Source organism: Canis aureus, chromosome 9 (assembly GCF_053574225.1).
Source record: "Canis aureus isolate CA01 chromosome 9, VMU_Caureus_v.1.0, whole genome shotgun sequence".
Lineage (NCBI taxonomy): Eukaryota > Metazoa > Chordata > Mammalia > Carnivora > Canidae > Canis > Canis aureus.
The window spans coordinates 26,350,424-26,370,927 of NC_135619.1; the positions used below are offsets into that span (position 1 = coordinate 26,350,424).

Here is a 20,504-nt window from a genome sequence, read left to right on the forward strand (position 1 = left end):
TGTAACTACCCTGTGTCTCATCACATTGCTATTGCAATATAGAATAATCTCCTTTTTATTTTACCCAAAATGAACTAATTTATGATGTTAATTACATTTGAAAAATCTCTTCATTTTTAACATAATAGATCACTTAATCAAAGGAGTAAAATCCATCATATTCACAGTCTAGCTCACACTCAAGGAGAGAGGATTATACAGGATATGTATACCCAGGGTGGGGATCATGAGGTGGGCATCTTAGAAATCTGCCCTCTACTCTTTGTGTATTCTTGGAGACTAGAATTTCATTTCATATTAAACTAAACAGGGGATAACTAGGGATTTGAATCTGCTGAGAAAAAGAATGCTGTTTTGTCTCATTTTTCTCATGTATTGATTTTATCTTCTTACCTAAAATTTTGTAAATATCTCAAGATCTTGATGTTGGAACTACTGAGGTATAAATAAATACTAAGAAACATTTATTATTTTTTAAAAATCAACATGAATATTTAAATGTTCACAATTTTAGATTATTTGGGTCACATTTCCTTTCATTCATTCCATTAAGCTAATATCTTTTTGGTTGATAAAATCTTATGATAGTGTGACTCAGTGATCAATTTTATTTTATTTTTTTAGTGATCATTTTATATTGAGAATTTTTTAAAGATTTTTTTTGTTTTTAAGTAATCTCTATACCCAACGCGGGGCTCAAGGGCATATATATCAACCCCAAGATCAAGAGTCTTACCCTCAACTGACTGAACCAGCCATATGCCCCAAAACAAAGCATTTTGAAGATTGTGTCACATTATAGTTTTCTAGTATGTTTGTTTTGAGTAAACATAGTTAACAAATGAGCAACTTTTTGCTATTTTTTTTCTAATTACACGGTTAATGGTGGAAAATTTAGAAAATGCATGTTACCTTGTTACCTCAGGCTTTATAAACCAAAAAACAGATGTAGTCCTGTTTTCTTTAATACCAAAATACTTGAGACAGTGTCCATCTTGTCATTTCTGAGCCCTGTATATAGGATGGTGGGTAAGAGTACTAGTGTCAGATACCCCTGGATTTGAAGTTGAACTTAGCTATTTACTAGGTGTGTGAGCTTGGGCAGATTATGAAAGTTCCCTAATCTTTTCCTCCTTTGTAAAATTGTGACAATAGTCATCATTATAGTTCTATATTTATTTTGCAGATTAAATGAAATGTAAAATGCTTAGCATACTATATCACACCTAGTTATATTCAGTAAATGTTAGCTACTAATACCATCATTATATGTGAATTTATCAGATCAATGTTCTTTTCTAATGCCAAACATGTTTAGTTTGTCTTATAACCTAATATTGTAGTGGGATGAAAGGTATAATTAAAGGTATAAAGCACTGGTAGGGTAATAGTAGGCAAGTACTGGTCTTGGGAGACAAGAGTTGGGGTGAATCTGGTGGTAAACAGAAACTTGAAACATGGAGAGGGGATTGGATGGTCCTTGAATCTGCTAGGAGATCTGGAAGAGGAATTATCACATTTCCTAATTCTAGTCTTGTTTTCCTCAATTTGGTCTCCTCTCTGGGGTCAGAATTGTCTTTCTAATAAGCAAATCTGTATTCCTTTCTTCCTCCAGAACTTTGAGTGATGTTTTATGGTTCAACTGGTGGAATTCAAACTCTTGGATAGGGATCCCTGGGTAGCGCAGCGGTTTAGCGCCTGCCTTTGGCCCAGGGCGCTATCCTGGAGACCCGGGATCGAATCCCACATCGGGCTCCCTGCGCATGGAGCCTGCTTCTCCCTCTGCCTGTGTCTTTGCCTCTCTCTCTCTCTGTGACTAGCATACATAAATAAGTAAAAAAAAAATTAAAAAAAAAACTCTGGGATAGTGTGCAATGTTGGTTCTTTATGATCTCACCTTGTCGGTCTATCTATTCCTTTTTTTTTTTTTTTTTTTTAAAGATTTTACAGAGAGAGACAGAGATCTAGGCAGAGGGAGAAGCAGGCTCCATGCAGGGAGCCCAATGTGGGACTTGATCCTGGAACTCTGGGAGCACACCCTGGGCCAAAGGCAGGCGCGCTCAACTGCTGAACCACCTAGGCGTCCTTGTCTATCTATTTCTATCACCTTTTACTTCTTCCCTAATTTACTTCCTCCTTACTTCTTTTCCTTTTAACTTCTTTTCCTAATGATTTCCTCTACCTGGAATGCCCTGCCTTTCCTTTTGATCTGCTAAATTCTTACTACAAGTTTCACCTGAAAGGTACTTCTCTTAACCCTCACAGATTCAGAAGGCGGATGTGGACACTTTATTCCACTGTACTCTGCAGAGTCCTCTATCATGGTAGTTGTCATCATGCATTTCTATCTTTCCCACTAGATTATAAGGAGGGGCCATGTATCGTCAACTCTACCACACCCTTGGCTCAGCACTTGTTCAGATATTTCACTGTTATAATTTCACAGAAATGGTACCAGAAGCCTGGTAGCCAAAATGAAAAGGGACTGCATACTTAGGTATACAGTTTTTTCTTAAAAAGAGGGCATAGGGGAGCCTGGATGGCTCAGTTGGTTGAGCATCCAACTCTTGATTTTGACTTAGGTGATGATATTGAGGTCCTGGGATCAAGCCCCATGTCAGGCTCCATGTTCAGCAGGGAGTCTGCTTGTGATTCTCTCTCTCCCACCCTCTCTGCTGCTTCTCCATTCACATGTGCTTCCTCTCTCTCTCTCCCTCTCTAAAAACAAATAAATAAATCTTTTAAAAAAGAGAAGGTATTATATTAATTTGTCCAGGTAAGTTTCCTAGGACTATAAAGTGGAAGCAACTGAGTTCAACCAGAAATTATCTATTCAGCTTTCAGAAGTTGTCCTCAGAGAAAGATCTCACAGATAAAATAATATCTCAATCCAGGCATCCTCACCATATTTGAACCCATGGAAAAGCAATGTTAAAATATCACTTTCAAATGTACCAGAATTATAGCCAACTGCTCCAGGTTTTGTGAGGCCTGAAATTTATTGTTTTGGAGACTGCCTCTAAGAAAAATAATTAAAAATTATGAACATAAAATTGAGAACAAAAATATATATTTGTTTACAATAAAAAAATCATAACAGATTGTAGATTAGTAAAATCTGACATATATTACAAATGTTTCCTTTAGTTTGATTTTAGCTTCCATAAGGCTATTTCCTTTATTATGTTAAAGTACAAAATTAAAGATTATTGGACCAAATGGAGAGTTAAGCAGGGAATCTAATCCAACACAAAAGCTAAGCTCTAGGGTTAAGGCTTGGGGGAGGAATCCAGTGCCTATCCCATGTTAGGAAATCAAAGTATCTGAATGCTGCTGATTGGCTGTCCTATTTGGTCTGATCAGGTTAGTTAGGCCCTAGGTAAGTATAGAGCTGCCTGTTTTTGGATCTTCTAGAAAGTGATTTATTTTTGTGTACAAGAAGTACTCACTTCCAGACTACAGTATTTTGTTGTGGTTGCTTTGTAAGTGAGGTGCCCATTTCAGGATCATTGCACCTTGAGTAGTCGTTTTAGTAGCAATTAGGTCTGTACTGCTGTCAGCAGGTTGGGTGGTTAGGTCAGGATTTATTATCACTCCTTTTCATCATTCTGCTTATCCAGAGAAGGGCTGACCATAAAGTGTTCTATCTCTTTTTGGCACAGAATCATCACTTCAGTGTCCTTTCTAGATAACAGCTGCATGATATAATGAAAGCACCTGCTAATTCCTTGAATGAAAGCAAAAATAATTATTATGGAAAAATGAAGTCCCATTATTATAATTTAGAAAATTTCATGTAGATCAGCTTCAAATATGACCTAGTCAAAGCTAAATAAATAAAAACTCAGACTTAATTTGTTTATTCTTTGAAACCCAATCAGCTTTTTAAAGAGATTTCTTCTCCCTATTTGCCTTGAAGCATTAACCAGAAACAGCAGAATATATTAGCCAGAGAACAGATATCCCTTGTGAGGCCAGTAAGTGCTTTAAAGTTTAGTGATCTCTATTACCATGGTAGCAAATGACTCTTTGGCTATGCCTATATGGCATTTACAATCTCCTTTGTAATTTCAGCCATGGTACTGTGCACTCTGTTTCTTTTAGGCAACTTTCATAATTTCTTTGTCATTTATTCTACTGCTTACAAAACCTTCCTACATTTTGCTTCTCATATCACAATTTAACATTGTATAAACCTTAATCCCTCCAGATAAAGGGAAAAATTACATAACTATTTAGCTATAACTCAGGACGTATGTCTAGGACTGCTGTTACAAATACTCCTTTAATGAATCCTGATTCACTGTTTATAAATGGATTTTTCTTGAAAATGGCAGATATTTCCTATACAGGACAAATACTCATCCTGGAATATACAGCCATTATATCAACTTTATTGCCTAATGCTCTATTTTCCCAACTGGCAAAACTAATAATTTTGAGTTGAGCCTGAATACTGGCAAAAAGGAAAATGGTAAATACTTACCATATGGTAGACACATGATTTATGATTTTGAGGTGCTATGGAAGCAAAGGGGATTTGACACATTCAGATAATCTGATAGGAAAATAATGAAGTGATAAATGTCATATTAGAAGTTATTAAATTCTGAGGAATTATCAGTTGTGGAAGCATAAGATCATATTTCTGAAATCAACATAGAAGCCAAAGGCAATGTGCTTGCTGATTTCTCTGCTAAACAAGTAGCTCTTGTTATCCTACCTGTCTGGGTGCCACTAATTTGATGTTTATCCTCATCAGGCTTTCTGAAGGACAATTGACTATATTTAGATAAACTACAATTGCCAAATGTTAATTTTATAACCATTATTTCTTCTCCATTTAATATAAGGAAAAATTTTCCTTCTCCCATTACTTTACCTATTCATTTGTTTTTTATGGAAGTATAGACTCATAGATTTCTTCTTATCCTCTGAATATTCTGTTACTACTGTTATTTGAACACTCAGTTTATTTCATATTTAGTGAGTAGAAACCCTCAAACTGAAACCTATGTCTTTTTGGCTTACCTCCATCATTTTTTAAGCACAGTTTTACTTTCTGGAACTACGAGATGTCCCAGGCTCACTTTTTACTTTCCTTGCCTCAACACTAAGAGTCAACTATATTTCCAGTGAGTCCAGTTTCTTTTAATGGGAGATGGTATTTAGAAACCAAGATCAAGATTTAATGAGGGATGGTATATTAAAAACCAAGATCAGGATTTAGGATATATTCCTTGCAGATGGTGTCTTTCCTTCTGGCTCTGAACAGGCAATACTAAAAAATTTAAATAGAACTACATCCACTTACTATTTCTATTATCTATCTATCATCTATCTATCTATCTATCTATCTATCTATCTATCTATCTATATCATCTATCTATCATCTATCATCCATTCATCCATTCAAAGCATGAGTTTATACTAATTACTTTCATTGCAATTCAACACCATGGAATTCATTCTAGCCTTCTTTCCATATTTGTAACTCCCTTCTCCAACAGTAAGAGATTTAGTTTATTTAATCCTCTAAATATTTAATCATTTGCTTAGTTCTACAATGCACAAAAGGTAGTTTAGGAATTGTAAACTCAGGCAGCCCAGGGTGGCTCAGCGGTTTAGTGCCGCCTTCGGCCTGGGGTGTGATCCTGGAGACACAGGATTGAGTCCTGCATCGGACTCCCTGTGTGGAGCCTGCTTCTCCCTCTGCCTCTTTCTCTCTCATGAATAAATAAATAAAACATCTTAAAAAAAAGAATTGTAAACTCATACTACCATCAAAAACAGACCCTCTAACTAGAGTTTTAGTATTTGTTTATAGGTTTTTGTTTTTTGTTTTTTTTGGCTTCAGACTCAGGGTATAGAGTCAAAGTACTGTTCCAAAGTTACTCAGGTTAGTTCTATTTTTTCTCTTCAGTGTAGTTATTTTTTTTTAATTTGGGATATAGTTATATTATGTCTCTGTTATTTGAAGTTTTATTTTCCTAGTGTTTTAAATTTTATTTTTTGAGTACATAAAAACATGATTCAGTCAATGTCAAAACTACATATAAATATATATTCAGAAAAGAGTCATCACCCTTTCCACAATCCCTCCACTCTGTTCCCACTTAGCCCCTATATGTAACTAATCCCATTAGCTCCTGATTCATCCTTCTTAAATTCCTTTTTTTAAAAATTAGAAAAATATGAAACATTTTAAGAATTTGTATGTTATCCTTGCACAGGGGTTACAATAATCTTTTTTGTATTGTTTCAGTTTTAGTATATATGCTGACAAAGCAAGCACTACAGGCTTTATTTTTATTGCCTTGTGATAGCAGCAGATATAATAAAATAATAATTAGATTTTTGGAGGTTTGGCATTGTTGGAGCCCCAAATTGGCCTGCTGGGCTTTATTCTTAACTTTTCCAATGTTTTACCAGTTTACGCTATCAGCATTAATTGTAGTCTTATATATTTTAGGATCGTTTAAACTGAACAAGGAAAAAGTAAAAAGTAAGTTAAAAAAATAAACTGAACAGGGCTTTCCCTTCTTAGCCTTGGAAGAGTTTGCTATTATGAATAGGCTATTCAGTTTGAACTGATGTGAAACATTTTATTTTTTCCTTCGTATTTCTTTTAGTTTTTTCTGATAATATTCTGCTGCCTGTTTTACTTCCTTTAAATTGATTTCTTGCCATTTACTTGGGTTCTGCTTTGTAACTAGCCATTTTTGTTTTTAACAAGTAGGGCTTAATGAACCGACTTTAATCAGCTGCTATGTTTATGCTGGAATATTTTTTAAAGGTTTTGAAAATCTACTGATTCTCAATACTTTTTAATTTAATTTTGGAATTTGTTTCAAATTAGTTTGATAGGGAAGACTTGGAAAGACTTCTAAAATATCTGAGGTAAGTGCTCTTCTATTTCTTTAAACTTTCCTTTATTCCTGATATCATACATTGTGTTTATTGGAGTCCCAGCCAACCCTTTTTGAACCAATTTGACCTATTAATGGAGAAGCTAGAAACCTAAGTTGATGAAGGTATGGCAGCCCTGGACTACAGGTGCTTATGATTGAAATCTCCCAGAAGAAAGGTCTAGAGTTAGAATTTCCAGGCGGAGGATTTCTAGTTTATAGCTATGAGGGGCAGAACAAGGTCAGTCTATGTCAAGTTTTAGCATCTGCTGGCTGTAGACAAGGATCTTATAAAATTTCTTCCTTTAATTCTGGGTTTGGATGAGTATGTATATTTTGTGCTTTGAACAGAATGACCTGTCATAGAAAGGCCATATGGTATAATGTAGTTTTTTACTATGACCGCCATTGACAATATATTTTTGCTTATATTTTTTCAATGAATATATATTTATGTAGAAGTTATATACTTGTTCTACTATACTCATATAATTTTAAGTCATAAAGCAAAAGTAAGAATTAATGCTATATATACAGTATACAGCATTGAATTTATGTGATAAATTTCTATTTATTGTACATATAAATAGAACTTTTAATAATTTCTTTTCATGCTAGTAGATGATCTTGTATACATCTTGGGTGCATAGACCCCCACTTTGGAAGCCATGGCTGTGATGAAAATCACACAGAATTTAGAAGACCTACGCTCTAATTTTGAGTTTACAGTTACTGACATAGTAATCCAAAGAGATTTACCTATTATCTGTACACTTTTCTCTTTTGTAATTAGGATCAAATAAAATGATATATGTAAACTTTCTAGTATATCATTTGGTATAAAATATTTTCAACAAATTTTAATAGAATCTGAACAGTATTTCATATTTTTTTCAAGAGCTGTGATCAGGGAATACATTTAGATATAAATGCTAATGAAGAGTGAAGGAATTTTATTATGATCATTTATATTACTTGATGAGGGAAGCAAAAGTTTGCCCAATAGAAAAAGTTATCTGAAAATTTCAGTATTCCTTTCTACCTGATCACATTTATGATTTCTCAGCAATACATCAAATTCACTTCCTGTACTTGTAAATTAAAAAATATATATATTTAATGAATGCTTGGCATTATTCAGCCTCTGTGCAAGGTAACAGAATTGTTGAAAAGATGGGTATGTAGATTGTTATTTACTTGAGATTTTGTGTGCTTTGTTTTTTATTTGATTGATTTTCTCCAACTGAGTTTAATATTTCAGTTATACAAATCATGAGTTCAACATGGTTTACAGGAGAAAGTATGGAATTTGAAGTTAAATATATGGGTTCAAATTCCATCTCTGTGAATTGTAAACCATGCAATCTCAAGCAATATTGTTGAACTTTATTTTCCATATCTGTAAAATGAAGATCATTATTTTCATTGTTGGATTGTTGTAGGAATTAAATGATAATGTTTGTGAAGAACTCACACAATTCAAGGCAAGTGAAGTTATGTTCAACAAATATTACTTTTATTTTTTATTTTTTTAGACCTTTCCTTAGACAAAACCATTTTTTTATAATAAATTTATTTTTTATTGGTGTTCAATTTGCCAACATACAGAATAACAGCCAGTGCTCATACCATCAAGTGCCCCCCTCAGTGCCCGTCACCCATTCACCCCCACCCCCTGCCCTCCTCCCTTTCCACCACCCCTAGTTCGTTTCCCAGAGTTAGGAGTCTTTATGTTCTGTCTCCCTTTCTGATATTTCCTACCTATTTCTTCTCCCTTCCCTTCTATTCCCTTTCACTATTATTTATATTCCCCAAATGAATGAGAACATATAATGTTTGTCCTTCTCCGATTGACTTATTTCACTCAGCATAATACCCTCCAGTTCCATCCACGTTGAAGCAAATGGTGGGTATTTGTCATTTCTAATGGCTGAGTAATATTCCATTGTATACATAAACCACATCAACAAATATTACTTTTAGAAGACATTTTGAAAGATCCTTGTTAACCATAAAAATAAATATATACATCCCATTTCTAGAAGAAATGCCATTTAATTCATGTCTTTTTTCCTCAGATCAGAGCTAAGTTCATATTAACATGGCTATATCTAATCCCTACTGTAACTGTTTCTGAGTTTTAATCCTATATTGAGTTTTAATCTTAAATTACCTTTTCTCATATATCAGGTGAACGTTTGCATTTTAGAAAATAATTTGTTGATTTTTTAAATTTTCTTTTTAAGACATGTAAGATGAGGGATGCCTGGGTGACTCAGTGGTTGAGCATCTGTCTGCCTTTGGCTCAGGGCATGATCCCCATCTGGGGATTGGGTCCCACATCGGGCTTCCACTGGGGAACGTGCTTCTCTCTCTATGTCTCTGCTTCTCTCTGTGTCTCTCAGGAATAAATAAATAAAATCTTTAAAAAAAATGTAAGATGACCATCAGGAATGACATAATTTAGGTATTTCCAAAGCAATGAATGCTGCATATTTGTGTTTAGCTTTTTGCCTGTGAGAATTTTAGGAGGAAATCAAACAGTACATCTAAGGAAATACTGTGTGTGTGTGTGTATGTATATATATGTGTGTGTGTGTGTGTGTATAAATATTTTAATTGCAACTTATTTCAGAGCTATTTCACAGGACTTCAAAATGCCCTTTTAGAGTTATATTGTTTGTTTCAAAGGAATTATAACTATAAAGCAAACCATTGTGTATTAAGTAGGACTCTTCTTAGTGTCAGAAATCAACATGAGGAGACCAATATAAAATGAAGCACTATAATTGGATGTCAAGGTGTTGATTATAGCAAAAAGCAGAAAGGCCATAAGCGATGTGGAGCAGGTGATGCCAAATTATTAGCATTACCAAATTATCTGATTCTGACTCCTATTCATTCAGTCCTTTGCCTTATTGTTTTCTCTCTCCAGAGTGGCTTTTTTTCCCCCTAAACAATCTACATGATGTGCTGAAAATTTATGCCACACGGTTTCATGTTTAAATATTACACATCCAGCTGGACAAAGGACTAATTATCCTTCTATCTTAATTATAACTTAATTAGGGAGAAGTAGGTTTGAGTCTTCTTGAGTTCCTTCTCTACCATTCAACTAGTCATCTGTGGACACATGGCAAGAGTCATACAGCAGAAATGACTCTGCTAGGTCTTTACCTGTCTGGAATGATTGTGGTGAGGTTGGATGTGGCAAAGAGAGCAATTCTAAGAAGAGTGGTTCTGTAGGTGTGGTCTTGTGGTGTTCCTTTTAAGTTGTTTGTCAGGTCAAACTATATTCATGATACTACTAATATACTGTTTTCCTTTTCCACTTTTTTTCTTTTATGAGTATGTGCATGAATTTTCCTAAGGTTATGTGACATGTAGCATATTGAATACAGAAGCAGATATGAGATTCCAGTTATCTTATACTAAGCTTATATTAAAGGAATTTTGTAAAAATGTAAAATGATGATACTGTCCTCAGTAAATTTTTTTTGTTTTTGGAATATAAGTCACTGTTTATTTTTTAAAAAATTTTATTAATGTTAGCACAGTGACTATTATTATTTCATTTTATTCTTATTGATATATAATTGACATATAATATTAAGTTAGTTATAAGTGTTCATTCTAATGGAATGAATCTATAGATTGGTTTGGATAGTTGAACATTTTAGCAATATTAATTCTTTAATCCATGAGCAAGGAATATCTTTCCAATTATTTCTGTCTTTCTCAAATTTTTTTCATTAATTGTTAATTAATGTATAGCCCTTTATTAATGTATAGGGTCTTTCACATCCTTGATAAATTTACTCCTAGGTATTTTACCCTTTTTGATGCAGTTGTAAATGGATATATATATATATATATATATATATATATATATATATTTCTCATTCTGATAGTTTGTTAGTAGTATATGGAAATGTAACTGATTTTTATTTATTTGTTGATTTTGCGTCCTGCAACTTTCCTGACAACATTTTGATGGACTCCCTAGGAGGACTTTCTAAGTATAATATGTCATCTGCTTATGGTGGCAATTTTACTTCTTCCTTTCGGATTTGGATATTTTATTTCTTTTTATTGTTTAATTGGTCCAGCTAGAATTTTCAGAACTATGTTGAATAAAAGTGGTGAAGGGAGGTGGATGGGGAATGAACTAAATGGGTGGTGGGTATTGAGGGTATTTGTTATGATAAGCACTGTGTGTTATATGTAAGCAATGAATCACTAAATTCTACTCCTGAAACCAATATTACACTATGTGTTCACTAACTAGAATTTCAATAAAAACTTGAAACAAACAAACAAAAAGTGGTGAGAGTAGACATCCTTGTCTCCTGATTTTGAGAAAAAGCTTTCAGCTTTTCAGTGTTGGGTATGATGCTAGCTGTAAGCTTGTCAGGTATGGCTTTTATTATTTTGAGATATATTTTCTTTATACCAGCTTTTTTTAAAGCATAAATCGATGTTGAATTTTGTCAAATTTTTCTACATCTATTGAGATGATCATATGATCTTTTAATAAAGATTTTATTTATTTATTTATTTATTTATTTATTTATTTATTTATTTATTTACTTATTTATTTTAGATAGAAAGAGTGTGCAAAAGCTGGGGGCGGGGAGAAGAGGGGAGGTGGAAGGACAGGGGGGAGGGAGAAGGACAAACAGACTCCACAGTGAGCATAGATCTGATGCCACAACCCTGAGATCATGATCTGAGCCAAATTAAGAACTGAATGCTCAACCAATTGAGCCACCTTGGTGCACCAAGATGATTATATGATTTTTATCCTCTATTTTGTTAATGTGGAATATCAATTAATGGATTTGTGGATATTGAAATATCCTTGCATCCTTGGAATAAATCCCACTTGATCATGATGCATGATCCTTTAATGTACCATTGAGTTTAGTTTGCTAATATTTTATTGAGGATTTTTGCATCTATGTTATCAGGGATATTGGCTTGTAGTTTTCTTTTTTTGTGATGTCCTTATTTGATTTTTAGTGTCAGTATAATGTTGGTCTTGTAAAATGTCACCTCTCTTTTTCAGAACACAGAATACGATATGTATTATTTCAATCTACCTAATTAATTGTTATTTTTGTCAATGAAGATTGTCCATTTGATCTATCATGGACCAAGAAAGGTGAATTGAATTTTTCCTTGCACAGCCTTTTATTTTCTGACATTCCAAATTACTGTTTTTGAAATATGTCTTATATATAGAAAATATTTTTGTTTTTCCTGATTTTTTCTGAAAATACTTTTCTTTTGAGAGATAAACTTAGTCTTTTGCATTTATAATTATGGAAAATATGTTTAGTATTATGTCTGTCTTTTATTTTATAATTTACATGTCTTAGCCTTAATTTTTGAGATGCTCTTTCATGATCAGATCTGCATTTTCTTTATTTTGAGGGTATATTTATTTTGTTAATTTGAAAGATATAACTTGGGATGCGTGGGTGGCTCAGTGAAAGGCTCAGTGTCTGCCTTTGGCTCAGGCATGATCCTGAATTCCTGGGATCGAGTCCCACATCGGGCTCCTTGCATGGAGCCTGCTTCTCCTCCCTCTGCCTGTGTCTCTGCCTCTCTTTATGTGTCTCTCATTAATAAATTAAAAAAATCTTTAAAAGAAAAAAAAGATACTTTTTTTGTTATATTACTTTCTTTAAAGCCACACTTTGATATAATTCTTTCAATCCTGTTTTTTAGACAATTTCTATTGATTTATAACTTTGATGAGATCAATCTATTTTTTTGCCATCCTCATTCTTTCTTTCTCTGTCACCATTTTGTTTATATTTATAACTCATATTTAATTTACCAGTTTTAAATTGTATATTTGATCCTAGACATAAATGATATTTTTAATTTTGTTTCCTTTTCATCTTGATATATTTTTCTTAAGCTTGTGTTCTATTTCCTTTATTGTTCTTTTTTTAAGATTTTATTCATTTATTCATGAGACACACACAGAGAGAGAGAGAGAGAGAGAGAGAGAGAGAGAGAGGCAGAGACAAGGCAGAGGGAGAAGCAGGCTCCATGCAGGGAGCCCGACATGGGACTTGATCCTGGGTCCCCAGGATCAGGCCCCAGGCCAAAGGCGGTGCTAAACCGCTGAGCCACCCGGGCTGCCCATATTTCCTTTATTGTTATTTAAACATATCTATGGTTGTAATTGTGTTTATTATAACCACATCTGGTTATAATTTTTTTTTTGCTCCAGGGAAACATTTTTCTCTTAAGTAACCTTTTTTTTTGTCCCCCCCCCCATTATTTTTCTCTTGTGCTGTCTTTATAAATATCCTATGCTGTGTCCTTTTTAACTACTCATCATGGAGTAATTGAAGTTCTTCCTGGACTAGCTATTTACATGATTTTTATGTAGAGATTTTGCCAAAGCTGGATTGTAGGCTAATAGGAATTTTCTCTGTTGCCAAGAGATTTGCATGTGGGTTATTTTGGCCTTGACTTTTTCCCAACCGAAGTAGAGACAAAGTTGTGGGGCTAGTAATACTATTTCTTTTTTCTCTTAATGCTCACCAACAGATAAATTCCTGCAAATGTGCCTTGTTTGTGTTTCCTTTCCTAGAGCTGTCTTTTTGTTCTCAAAACGCAATTTTTTCCTTGAAAACTCTTACTGCCAGTCTATTCAACCTTTCCTTGTTGGAAATAAGGGATTTTAGGTTTTAGCAGAAAAGAAGAGCCTTTAATCTTGAATATCTTGGTTTTCTGAGATCAACAGAACCATGTATTCATTTTTATGAATTCCTACATGCCCCTTAATGCTGTTAATAATGATCTGATCTGTTTTTTGAGTTGTGATTTTAGCTGTCTTTGATTTTTGTTGAATATCGATATGCATTTCTATTTCTCATTTTCCTTATTTCTTTGAAGTGGCTTATAAGAGGTGAAGAACGAAGTTCTAAATTTACCCTGCTTTTTGAAATTGGAAGTTTCTCATATCAATTTCTTATGAATTAACTGGCTCCATTTATAATCTTTGTTGAAGATCATGTTTGCAGCACATTTTCTCCTGGCCATAACTGGTTGGATATGGAACAAATTTTCCCAAGGAAGATCAATCAATTAGAATGGGTTGAACCAATCAGATTTTCAAAGAGTTTGAACTAAGACTTTGCAGTTAGTTTGTCACAGGCACTTGAGATGAAAGGTCATAGAGATTCAGCCGAGGTGGTCATACTGAGCTATAACTTGGATAAGTAAGCTAAAAGAAGAGAAGAATGGAACATGGGTGTAGAACAAAGTGAGAAGCCATGGAAAAGAGAAGCAGAGATCAAAGAAACCCTGTGATTCCTAGGAGATAAAAAAGTATTTTATCTCTAGTCCTTTTTCTGTTCCAATGAGGGTTGGCTACAGTATATCTTATTCTTCAATTCTATGAAATCTGTTTTTCTGCTATACCCTCCTTGATATATATAGTAGGTTCAGTATGTCCTTACTTCTTGCAAACAAAAAATACAAGTTAAAAAAGAAAGGTTCTTGGGACACCTGGGTGGCTCAGCTGTTGAGCGTCTGCCTTTGGCTCAGGGCATAATCCTGGAGTCCTGGGATGGAGTCCTACATCGGGCTCCCTGCATGGAGCCTGCCTGTGCCTGTCTCTGTCTCTGCTCTCATGAATAATAAAATCTTTAAGAAAAAGAGAGAGAGAGAGAGGTTCCAAACATAGGATTGATAGCACTAAAATTAGATGGTAACATACATATTGGAATAATAGTTCACATAATGGAAATTTTTGCACCATAGACAAATTCTTGGAAAAGCCTGGCTGTATGTTGAGGAATATTTATAAAGAGTTAAGGCAGGTCATATATAGTCCATGTTAATCTGAGTTCATCCCAGAGAGGGCATGTTGATTTGGTGTGAGACAGTAAGTTAATTAGTGCAGTAAATTAATATAGCACAAAAGTGACAATATTGTATCCAAGGCAATTTATTGGTGTTAATTTCTTCATTTGCAAATGAACAAAGTTCACCTATTGAAATGGATGTTTTAATATATACTATAAATTGTTTCTGAACTTGCACATTTAAAAAAATTATCTGTAGTTTAGTTAAAGTTGTGTGAGGGTGCTGGAGAGGACCTTACTCTCTTAACCCTGCATAATTGTGTATTTATGCTTTATATATAGGGAAATAGGCACTGCTAGGGCCAGAGGCAGAACTGTGAAGGATTTCCTGTCCTCTGGTGTCCTCATGGTTCCTTTTCTTTGTATTTTCTTTATTGCAGAGATTATTTTCCTTCTCCTTGCCTTACATGTTCAGGACCCAAGCTCTTTCTTCTTCCGAAGCTACTCTTAGTGTAGGATTTGAAACCTGTTCATACTAAGATTTAAGGAACTGATAAAAATGCTTTATTCTCATTTGTAGTATTAATAATATGTCTGATATTTATTTAGCATTTTATACCTTACCAAACACTTTTATATACCTTATATCATTTAATCACCACTACAACTCTGTAAAGTAGTTGATACATCAAATGAACCAAGACTCAGATACTAAAACAGGGTTTTGAATTTAGGTCTCTAAACTCTGTTTTAAGATTTAAAAAAAAACCTGAAGCTAAAAAAAAAATGAATCTTTATATGTAAAATTTCTGGTGTCACTTGTCTACAGTGAATTCTCTTTCTCTATTCAAACATGGTCACAGCTTATGGACAGTAACAGGAACTGATAGGTTACCAGGCATGAAAATCCAATGTAAAGAAGATAAGGAGATGTCATTTAAATTAGGGAAAAATAACTCTCTAAACTACTGAAGACTATTACAAAGAGTTTTGTAATAATTAAGGTGATGTAGTATGGTAGAAAGAGGATGGGCTTTGAAATCCTACAGAGAAGGGATTTGAACCCAATTCCAGATCTACCACTTACCAGCTGTGTTACTTCAGGCAAAGATACTGAACCTCTTTGAGCCTCAATTTCTATATAATTGGAACTATTGATACTTGTTTCATGGGACTTTTGTGAATGTTCCTTGAAAAACATATGAAGTTAAAATGATACAATCATTTGTTGAGCACAAACTAAATGTTCGTTTAATTTGTATGGAGAACTATTCGATAGGTAATATTGTTGTGAGGATTTAACAGGTGAAGAAACTAAGCATAAAGATGTTTATCAACCTGACCAAAGTCACACAGCTAGTAATTTTTGGAATCAGGGTTTGGAATCAAGTCCACCTGATTCTGATACTTGTGCTGCATAGTACATAGTATTTAACGCTTGATACCTTTCCTATAGTGATCAACATTTATAATGATGGCTGGAGTGGGCATCTGTCTGTTGTTTTGGTCCATCCAGAAACACTTTCCGTCTTCTTCTGTTAATAGCATTTCTCTTCTGTTGGGAAACTAGTTCTCAGCCACTTCAGAAGATGGGCATGTCAGCACCCAGCACGAAGGCAGGTATGTGACTCCAATAAAACCAATCAGAACTCTTCCTTGTGTTATATACAGGGAGTGAGAGGCCTTCTAGTTCCTTTGGGATTGCTACAGTAGGATAATGTAAGCTGGAAGCTGAATAAAAACTGATAATGTAAGCTTACATTATATTATTAAACTATAGAGACTTAAAATAAAATAATTTTGTGTTTAAAAGGGAAAACATTAATTGTATGAAAATTTTCAGTTATAATTTCTCAGAGAGGCTGAAAAATGAAGTACCATTTTAAGGATTTCTTTAAAAAAATGACATAGTAGGTAGTGATAGTCATGATTCAGTATTAGATTTATCTAAAACACAAAGGAGAATAATTTTTGACTGATTAATTTGACACCTTTATAAAAATATATTATTTTCATTGCTTCTGCTTGCAAAGCTCTTCCCTCAAATACTCAAACAGCTCCTTCTCATGCTTCATTCAAGTGTCTGCTCCCTATTGCCATGAGGCTCCTTCTGACTCTTCTCTCTAAATAGTACCCTACTTACTTTTTACCCTCTTTCTGATTTATTTTTTATTTCATGGATTGTATAATTACCTGACACTGTACTTTTTATATATTTGTTTATTGCTACTTCCCACACTAGAATATAAGCTCTATAGGGCAAAGATTTTTGTCTCAACACTGGAATGAATGAATCTTTTTAGGGGAAAAAAAGAAACAGGGAGTAAAGATAGGTTGGCTGATTAGCTTTGATCAAGCCTACATCCTTCTTTTCTTGGGGACATGTCAAGTCCATATTTCTCTGTCCACCTTGCAGTTGGGAGTGGTTTTGTGATAAATTAGGATGTGAACAGGAGTGATGTACACCACTCCAGGCATAGTCCATTAAATCTCCCGCACATACAGTTATTATCATCTCAGTATGTCTAGGACACTTATGGGTTACACTTGTTGTTGTCAAGTGGTACTTCCAGTCTATAAAATATCCTGGTTTCGACAATTTTAGAGACACTATAACTAGCATGACACTCTAGGCCTTTTCTTCTGCAGCACATCGCAGATAAGCCCTGTGACTCTGAAAGCCACACATTACAGATTTCATAGCCACAAGAAAGAAGGATACTGGATCCTTAAGTCACCACTTGGGAGAGAGCTGCCCATCTGGTCACTCTGGACATAGAAAAAGAAAAAAAATATTTTGTGCTTGAGCTGTTATACATATTTGAATTTGAGATTTAAAGCAATTAGCCTACCCTAATATAGGAATCTAAAAGTCAAATTGTTAATATTCAGAATATATAAATTAGGAAATGTAGATGCTTATTTTTAACTAATACAAATATAATTTTACTTTCCAATTATAAATCACTATTGATGATCCTTCAACAATGCAGGTACTAGGGGTATTGACACCCTCCATAGTAAAAAATCCACGTATAATTTTTGTCTCTTCAAAAACTTAACTGCTACTAGCCTGCTGTTGACTTACTGATAATGTAAACTGTTGATTGACAGTTTTGTATGTTATATGTATTCTTACAATAAAGTAAGCTAGAGAAAAGAAAATATTATGAAGAAAATCATAAGGAAGAGAAAATACATTTACAGTATTGTAATGCATAAAAATCTGCATATAAAACACTTCTTAAACCTGTGTTGTTCAAGGGCCAACTGTATTTTAAAAGGCTTACTGAGTCAGATTAGGTATAATATTCCAATATTTTATGATTTATTTTATAATGTCAATGCTGTTAGTAAAAATCAACTCAGAGTCATAATAAATTGAGCATAGGCTGCCTGTTCCCACAGGGATGGTTAATCTGGCTATTCTATTGTGGAACATTCCATGTACATGTAGGAAAATGCTATATGACTGGTTGGAATAATTTGATTACTGTATGTTCACCAACTGGAAAGTCTAGTCATAATATCCTTTTTGTCTTCATTTTGTCCCTTGATAACCAATTCATGAAGCTAATCAAGCTGAATCAAATCTTTCTGGAAGGCAGAAGTCTTGCAAACTGTCTCTGACACCATCTGCTGCACAAAGAAGGAAAATATGGTGTACTAATTGGTATGTTATAAAATAGCCAAGGGACTGAACCGTAGTGGTTTTGGAGTCAGTGGATTTCTGTAAGATCTCAAATTCTGAGAGATGCTAGAGAGTGCACAGTGTCTGGCCCTAGAAATGTGGAGAGAACTTCTTTCCTCAAGCTTGACTTGCCTCTCTCTGCCTTTGTGGTCATCCAGACAAAAGAACAAATGCAGATTTCTTTTGGGCAGTTATGTACACCACGAATTTTATTTTATTTTTTAAATTTTATTTTATTGTATTTATTCATTCTTTTAAAATTTTGTTTATTCAGACAGAGAGAGAGAGCGAGCATGAGTGGGGAGGAGGGGCAGAAATAGACTCCGAAATGAGCAAAGAGCCCAACATGGAGCTCAACCCCAGGACCCTGGTGTCATGACCTGAGCCAAAGGCAGATGCTTAACTGACTGAGCCATCCAAGTGCCCTTATACATCTAAAATTTTAAACTAAACAAATACACATTCACTGAAACCATATCCAAAGAATACAGAATTGCATATTGAAGGATTTTCTGGTTCTTTGTAGATAAACTGCTACAAAAAATTATTTGTTTTGGTTTCTACTTTTAATTTTGAAAGATTTTCACAAAGGTCTGGTGACCTTTATTCTTTGTTCATCATTAGGAATATTACTAAAATATTGCTTGGGAGCTCTGTGTGGGAAAGCAGGTCCTTTTGACAAATGAGTTTAACCATAGGATGATTACATATGACAAGCTGGAATTTTCATTTTGGCAACCTCCAGTATCAATATCTGGAGAATGTTTCTTTCCTGAAGTCATTTGGGCCTTTGCCTAAAAAGTGTAATTCTGTGTATCAGCCTTCTTAAAGTTAGACTAGAGGAATAGAGTCAGTCTTATCACTCAGTATGCAGATTTTTCTTTAATCCCCAGATTCCAATCTCTAGTCTCAACCTTTCTTTCTTTCTTTTTCTTTCTTTCTTTCTTTCTTTCTTTCTTTCTTTCTTTCTTTCTTTTTCTTTCTTTCTTCTTTCTTTCTTTCTTTCTTTCTTTCTTTCTTTCTTTCTTTCTTTCTTCTTTCTCTTTCTTTCTTTCTTTCTTTCTTTCTTTCTTTCTTTCTTTCTTCTTTCTTTCTTTCTTTCTTTCTCCTTCCTTCCTTCCTTCCTTCCTTCCTTCCTTCCTTCCTTCCTTCCTTCCTTCTTCTTCTTCTTCTTCTTCTTCTTCTTCTTTCTTTCTTTCTTTCTTTCTTTCTTTCTTTCTTTTTCTTTCTTTCTTTCTTTTCTTTCTTTATTTTTAAGGTTTTATTTATTTATTTATGAGAGACACAGAGAGAGAGAGAGGCAGAGACACAGGCAGAGGGAGATGCAGGCTCCTTGCAGGGAGCCTGATGTGGTACTCGATCCCGGATCCCAAGATCAGGACCCGAGCCAAAGGCAGGCACCCAACTGGTGAGCCACCCAGGCATCCCTCAACCCGTCTTTCAAGCCAAATGTTCTTGAGGTCCAAAGTTTAAATCCTTTTGGTTTAATTTATTGAGGGTAAACCTCCCATCTCTGAGGTGATATTGGGCATTCTGTGGGGTAGCATCTGTGCAGAGAGAGGCAGGGCTCTAAAACTTTGAATTTTCCCCTGTGCTTCATCCTTACTTTCTTTGGTACTTTGTGACTCTATGACCCTTCAAGTGGAGTGGAATAAGGAGTTTGCTCCCAAATTTCTCTGAATAATCATATTTTGTGGACTGAAGAAATTGCAAATTATTTTACATGATGTAACCAATATGGGCAAACATATACACAAAAAAACAAAAAAATGTGGCTAAGTGTAACCTTTATCATGTACTAGTGACATGTTTATTGATATTAGCCTCTGACTTTGTTGAGTGGGTATTTTATTTATTTTTTTTTCTTTTCTTTTTATTTATTTTTATTTATTTTTTATTGGTGTTCAATTTACTAACATACAGAATAACACCCAGTGCCCGTCACCCATTCACTCCCACCCCCCGCCCTCCTCCCCTTCTACCACCCCTAGTTCGTTTCCCAGAGTTAGCAGTCTTTACGTTCTGTCTCCCTTTCTGATATTTCCCACACATTTCTTCTCCCTTCCCTTATTT

General features: G+C 34.4%; 1 long non-coding RNA gene and 1 other non-coding gene across 2 annotated transcripts in view; one reads left to right on the forward strand and one right to left on the reverse strand.

Moving 5' to 3' along the window:
* Positions 1 to 6,188: 6,188 nt before the first annotated feature.
* LOC144321379 (U6 spliceosomal RNA) lies at positions 6,189 to 6,295 on the reverse strand. Its single transcript, XR_013387045.1, has one exon. It is a non-coding gene; the product is annotated as a U6 spliceosomal RNA (small nuclear RNA).
* A 309-nt stretch (positions 6,296 to 6,604) lies between these two features.
* LOC144320524 (uncharacterized) overlaps positions 6,605 to 20,504 on the forward strand; it is a 46,152-nt gene continuing 32,252 nt past the window's right edge. The window contains exon 1 of the long non-coding RNA XR_013386153.1: positions 6,605 to 6,900. This is a non-coding gene — a long non-coding RNA (uncharacterized LOC144320524). The remainder of the gene's footprint in view (positions 6,901 to 20,504) is intronic.